The 6,127-nt window shown below is 50.5% G+C and overlaps 1 pseudogene; it reads right to left on the reverse strand.

Annotated features, from left to right (window-relative positions):
• Positions 1-394: 394 nt before the first annotated feature.
• Positions 395-944, reverse strand: LOC123082156 (uncharacterized N-acetyltransferase p20-like; annotated as a pseudogene).
• Positions 945-6,127: the final 5,183 nt, after the last annotated feature.

Consider the following 6,127-nt stretch of genomic DNA (forward strand, 5'->3'; position numbering starts at 1 on the left):
AGATCAAGCATTTGAGGAGTCTTCCGATGACTCGTTTCACACATATTAATCGCACTCAAAATAATGTTAGTGATTCTTTAGCTAAGTATGCTAGAAGTGAAGGACGAACTGTCGTTTGGTTGAACTCTGGCTTGTGAGAGGTTATTGATCTTTGTATTTCAGACAGTAGCTTTGCTACCACTTGAGTAATACAAATTTCACCCGCAAGAAAAACACACCAAATAGTACAGTAGTACTTTTGCATGCTAAGTGTAGAGAAGAATAGAGAAGAATTGAACAAAGACAACCAGTACATTCTAATCTTTTTTAATCTCTGTGAGCCATGTACATCGCACACGGTATCCAATTTTCTCTTCACATCAATATGAACCACACGCATGATCACAAGCATGGATCAAACGAGCAGTGTGTCCGTGGAGATGAAGTTGTAGATGGCCATGTCCCTAACGGCGCCCTTGACCACGCAGTACCTCCGCAGCACGGCCTCCCGCCGGAACCCGGCCTTCTCCAGCACGCGCTGCGACGCGATGTTGCGCACGTCCACTAGCCCCTCCACGCGCTCCCAGCCCCTCCACCTCCTTGAACACGGTGGCGACCGCTCGCTTCACAGCGGCCGTGGCCACGCCCTTGCCCCAGTGCGCGCGCGCCACCACGTACCCGAGCTCGGCGCGGCACGCGTCCGCCGTCGGCGACATGGACACCGAGCTGACGGGGCGGTCGCCACCGGGGAGGCATACGGCGCCGAACCAGGGGTGCGGCAGCGCGGCGTCCCGGAGGAACGCGAGCAGGGCGTCGCGGGACATGTAGGGGTCCCACGTCATGAAGGTCGTGACCTCGGGATCCGACACCCACGCCATCATGGCGTCGGCGTCGGCGAGGTCGAGAGGCCGAAGGGTCACATCTCGCACGCGCTCCGTTGTCGTGGCGGGCGCTTCTTGCTCCATTCCCCGGCCTAGCTTGTTTGGACTTTTGGACACGGTCACTTGAGAAGCTCGATATAGTTAGTGGTCCAACGAATCAATAGTCTGTGAACTGGTCGCCGGATCCTATAAGACTCCAAGAGCACTGCGTTACACGTCGTCACCAACCACGGCCCACCTGGGGGTTGTGAATTTGTGATGTGTACCGAGATGGCACGAGATGTCATTGTCGCGGTCAGTAGATTCGAATTTAGATAAAGAAATATTGATCGAGCACGCAACAACCAGCATGAGGAAAAAGAGCCCTGCTCCGGTGCTCCTCCCTAACCTAGTTTTCGAAGGGTATTTTTATCCCCGCGAGTTTTTTTTCCTGGCCCGCCGTAGCCCAGATCCCAGCCCTGTCTAGTCCTGTATAACCCAGACCGTATACGTACAGTACCCTGGTCCAAAAAAAAACATCACACGACCCCATGACCATGTAAGACCTGTCGAATCCAGTCATTCACGCAACTTGTAACACCCTCGATGCGACTATATCTCCCACGTGTCGAGGCACGACTTAGAGGCATAATCGCATTGAAGGCATATGTCGCAAGTTAGACAATCTTCACAACATCCCATGTAATATAAATCATAAAGGGGAGATAACATAGTTGGCTTACACTCGCCACGTCAATCAAGTGCATAAATAACATTGCATCATCCAAACACTCATGGCCCGACTACGGCGCCAAAATAAAAGAGAGCCCAACATGCGACACGGTCCCGATCACCCCCAACTGTGCACCACTACTGATCATCAGGAAAAGAAACATAGTAACGTTGAGAGTCTTCGTCGAACTCCCACTTGAGCTCAAACGCGTCTCCTGGAGCGGAATCATCAGGCACTGCATCTGGTGTAATAGTAATCTGTGAGCCACAGGGACTCAACAATCTCGCACCCTCGCGATCAAGACTATTTAAGCTTATAGGTATGGCAAGGTAAAATATGTGGAGCTGCAGAAAGCGACTAGCAAGTATTGTGGCCAACTTATTCGCAAAAGAGAGCGAGAAGAGGAGGCAAAGCGTGAGCGAGAAACTAGAGAACAACCTGCGCAAACATTACTCCAACACCGTGTCCACTTCCCGGACTCCGCCGAGAAGAGGCCATCACGGTAACACACTCAGTAGATTCATTTTAATTAAGTTAAGGTTCGAGTTATCTACAACCGGACATTAACAAATTCCCATCTGCCCATAACCGCGAGAACGGCTTTCGAAAGTTCAAATCCCTGCAGGGGAGTCCCAACTTAGCCCATGACAAGCTCTCACGGTCACCGAAGGAATAGACCTCCTCCCAAGACGTTCCGATCAGACTCGGTATCTCGGTTCTTCAAGACACTTCGACAGGTTAAAACAAGACAAGCAACACCGCCCGAATGTGCCGACAAATCTCGATAGGAGCTGCACATATCTCGTTCTCAGGGCACACTCAGATGAGACTAGCTACGAGTAAAAGCAACCCTCAAGTTTCCCCGAGGTGGCCCCGCAAGCAGCACAGTTCGGACCAACACTCAGAGGAGCACTGACCCGGGGGGGTTTAAATAAGATGACCCTCGGGCTCCGGAAACGCAAGGGAAAAAGAGGCTAGGTGGCAAATGGTAAAACCAAGGTTGGGCATTGCTGGAAAAGCTTTAATCAAGGCGAACTATCAAGGGGTTCCCATTATAACCCAACCGCGTAAGGAACGCAAAATCCGGGAACATAACACCGATATGACGGAAACTAGGGCGGCAAGAGTGGAACAAAACACTAGGAGAGAGGCCGAGCCTTCCACCCTTTACCAAGTATATAGATGCATTAAGATAACATGGCAATAAAATGATATCTCAACAAGTAAATAAATGTTCCAACAAGGAACGGCCTCCAATCTTCACCTGCAACTAGCAATGCTATAAGAGGGGCTGAGCAAAGTGGTAACATAGGCAATCAACGGTTTGCTAGGACATGGTGGGTTAGAGGTTTGACATGGCAATTTGGGAGGGGGTATGATCATCTTGCCTGCACAGTTGTCAGAGTTGACTGGATCCTCGAAAGCAAACTCAACGGGCTCCTCGTTAGCGACCTCGTCTCCCGGCTCTACCCAAACAAGACAAACAAGCAACAAGGACATAATCAACCACGTGCAAGGATCAAACAATATGATGCAAAGATGATATGCTATGCGGGATGCAATGCGGGATGCATATGCAAGATGTGACAAGAAATGCAAGAACCTGGCCTCAACTTGGAAATCCAAGTGCGCCACTAGAAAGATGAAATTAAATCGCTTGAAAACGATATAAAGAACGCCAGAATCGGAGTTACGGTTTGGAAATGGCAAGCGATTCAAATATGACACCAGTCTGCGATTTATAGGAAGTAGCCATCTAAATGCAACGAGATGAACATGCTACAGCACCGAAACATGACAACAAAATACATGGCAGGGATGCAGACAAGATGCTTAACAAAGGTCTAGCACTGAGCTATGGCCAATTCATCCATTAACAGATTCAAACAAGCATGCCAAAAATGCATATGGCAAACAGATCTCAGACTTAGTGAAATTAACACTTGTCTAAAATTTCAGATCAGGTAGCACTATTCAGAGCAACAAAACTACATGCTACAAGACCTGAACATGGCAAAGTAAAGCATGGCATGGAGCTACTCAAAGAGCTTAACAAAAGTCCCTTAGTGACCTTGAGCCAAAAGGGATCAGAAAATACAATTGCAAGCATGTGAACATGGCAAAAACATAATCAGATCACAGACTTCGTGAAAACTGGAACATGCTGAAACACAACTCAAGTAGGCATGTTTACGAGCTCGATGCACTCACTACGGGGAAAGTCATGATAAGCTAGGCATACACCCATTAAGAACACACAAAATGCAATCTAGACATGGCAAGAACAATAGCATAGCATACACGGATCAACTACAACATCATCGGCAAAATTGCAAGCAAGTTGACAATCTGCCCAGATTCATAAAGTAGCAAAAGTAGAGCTCGATTGACTCAAGCTAGGGTGCTCCATAATTGCAAACAAAGACATGGATGGATATAGCACTACAATATTACCAAAACATCCTTACTGATCATCCTCAAAAGTGGCACGGATCACTAGGAATCAACATGAACATATGGCATCATGAGATAAACAGATCAAGGACGTGGAATTGCTAAGTCCCTGAAATCAGAATTAACAAGTGCACCACTTTGCAAGCTTGTGCAAGTCACCACACACATCACAAAAATACATGGGTTGCACCTCTGGAAAGATGACAAAACCCTTAACAAAACATATGTAGAACATCAGGGCATATCATGCACACATTTATCATGGAAAAAATGACAAAACCTAAATGGAGTAGCAGATCTGACAATTATCTCAAGTAGCCCTCTTCCAACAGCATTTCGGGCATCAAGATGAGCCCAAATGAAAATGATGCAATGGAATGAAATGATGTACTCTCTGAGATGAACATTTTGATATGCTATATGCATGAATCGGAACTACGGATGCAAAGTTACGGGGCTATGAACAGGAGCACTTGAACTGCAGACTTAGGAAAAAAATTGAGACGTCAACCCCTAGGGTTTCAGATCCATATCGGATCTCGCCGGGGCACGGATGCCGAGGTTCGCCGGAGCGGCTAGGAGCTCGCCGGCGAGGACTTGGAGGGCGCCGGGACGTCGTTGGCGTCGAGGAGGAGGGAGGAGGACGACCGGGCGGTGGTGACGCTGCCGGTGGCCGGCGTTGGCCGCAGTGGCTTGGTGCGGTGCCGGCCGGAGGAGGCGGCGCGGGCGGCTCAGTGGGGACGGAGTGCAGCGGCGGGGCGCGCCGGAGTCGAGGGAGGCGGCGGTGCAGCGCAGAAGGAGGCGGCGCGGGCGGCTTGGGCCGCGGGGGCCGGCTCCAGGCTCCCCGGGCCGCGCGGCGGCGGGCGGCAGTGAGGGACACGTGGCGGGCAGCGTTTGGCTGGGGCGCGGCGGCGGACGCGTCCGATTTAGGCGGCGGACATGTCCGTCGGTGGCGGGGCGATTTTAGGGTTTCGGGGGAAGGAGATCCGAATTTCGGGGGGTTCTATTTATAGCCATAGAGGGAGCTAGGAGAGTCCAAAAGAGGTGTGGTTTTCGGCCACGCGATCGTGATCGAACGCTCTAGATGATGGAGCAGGTTTAGGTGGGTTTTGGGCCACATTGGAGGGGTGTTGGGTTGCAACACATACGAGGCCTTTTCGGTCCCTCGGTTAACCGTTGGAGTATCAAACGAAGTCCAAATGATACGAAACATGACAGGCGGTCTACCGGTAGTAAACCAAGGCCGCTTGGCAAGTCTCGGTCCAATCCGGAAATTTTTAATCCCCACACACGAAAGAAAGCTAGAAATGGCCACCGGAGGAGAACGAAGCGCCGGAATGCAAAACGGACAACGGGGAAAATGCTCGAATGCATGAGATGAACACGTATGCAAATGCAATGCACATGATGACATGATATGAGATGCGTGACAACGACAACAACACACGGAGACAAAAACCCGAACCCGAGAAAATAAAATAACTTAACGCCGGAAACGGCAAGAGTTGGAGTACAAATTGGGAAAGTTACATCCGGGGTGTTACACAGCTCCATCAATCTCGCGAGCATTGACGCAGCTCCACAATTCACATAGTAGATCTCCAGTGGCGGCTATCTCGTCGCCGGCGATCTCGTCGGACAGCGGGCACGGCAACGTCGTGAATCTCCAACGAGCGCGCACAGGCACCGCATCCCGCGTCCCCCCTCCTGTCTCACTCGCGCCAACATCGAACAAACTGCCGCCATCAGTGGTAGTGGTTAACCTAGCGGGGCGGGTAACCTAGCTACCCGACGGCACAGGCGATTGTGGATCTTGTTCCGGTAGTGCTGCTCCTCGTGATATGGGTTTCTTCAGTCTAGGGTTCACTTAGCGTCTGTTGTCGTCGGCTGTGCGCACCACCACTATCGTTATTTGATGTGGCGGCTAACCTAGGTATCCGATGGCAGAGGTAATCACAGATCTAGCTAGGTTTTGTAGTGCGGCTCCTCGTGATTGAAAGTGATCACCACGGGTGCCGTGGCCATCTTCCTTACTAGGTTTGGCAGATCTGAACGACCTCGGTTGGGGTTGTTTACATAACACCCGTGATCGTGTGCTACG

This window comes from Triticum aestivum, chromosome 4A, assembly GCF_018294505.1.
Source record: "Triticum aestivum cultivar Chinese Spring chromosome 4A, IWGSC CS RefSeq v2.1, whole genome shotgun sequence".
In the NCBI taxonomy this organism is placed as follows: Eukaryota; Viridiplantae; Streptophyta; class Magnoliopsida; order Poales; family Poaceae; genus Triticum; species Triticum aestivum.